Source organism: Centropristis striata, chromosome 14 (genome assembly GCF_030273125.1).
Source record: "Centropristis striata isolate RG_2023a ecotype Rhode Island chromosome 14, C.striata_1.0, whole genome shotgun sequence".
Classification (NCBI taxonomy): Eukaryota; Metazoa; Chordata; class Actinopteri; order Perciformes; family Serranidae; genus Centropristis; species Centropristis striata.
The window spans coordinates 36,077,846-36,078,804 of NC_081530.1; positions in this window are offsets into that span (position 1 = coordinate 36,077,846).

The following is a 959-nucleotide window of genomic DNA, read 5'->3' on the forward strand; positions in this document are numbered from 1 at the left end:
ACACAAAATGACAAAAAAGCACAAAATGACAAAAAAGCACAAAATGACCAAAAAGACAGGACATTACACAAAAAAAGACACAAAATGACAAAAAAGCACAAAATGACTAAAAAATACACAAAATGACAAAAAAAGACACAAAATGACCCAAAAAAAAAACACAAAACGACCAAAAAAAGACACAAAATGACCCAAACTGGGAACATGACAATACTTACGACTCTTCTTACATTCAATATATCTTTTTATTTTTGTGATTCTCATGGAAACAGAAAATCTCTGACCAAGGCCGTGGCACTATTATCAATCATTCCACACGCCTTCGTTTGAAACTCATCCGTGTGTGTGTGTGTGTGTGTGTCGTGGTGCATTCAGTGACTGTCTGACATCTGAGCTTTCACTGTCAACACGTCAACATGTAGAAAAAACGTTTCTGTGTTTTCTGTCAGGTGAGAGTGAACACGCCGACTGTTTGTCTCTTTGATAAGTCAAACTACACACAGAATATCTAGGTGAGTGTGTGTGTGTGTGTGTGTGTGTGTGTGTGTGTGTGAGTGAGTGTGTGTGTGTGTGTGTGTGTGTTGATGTTTGTGCTTTAAACTCTCTCAGGATGAAACAGAAACAGTTTAAAGTCTCTGAGGATCAGAGGAGCTGCTGCTGCTCACACAGGAAGTATTGACATTTTACCAACGCTTTTATTCTGAAATACTGACTGAGAACTCTGATAATTACTTTTTTTTTTCCTTTTCAGTCTTTTGTTGCCCGACTGATTCATCACTGCGGAGTATTGATGGATTCATGGCGGCTGTAATTGTGTCTGAAGCTTTCAGTGTGTTATTAATAATTTATTAACTCATTCTCAGAAGATAAAACTGTCAAATAGCTGCAGACACTTTCAGATTAAAGGTTCATTCTTGTCCTCAGAAATAATAACTGTACAGTCATTGTTTCTCCTGCAA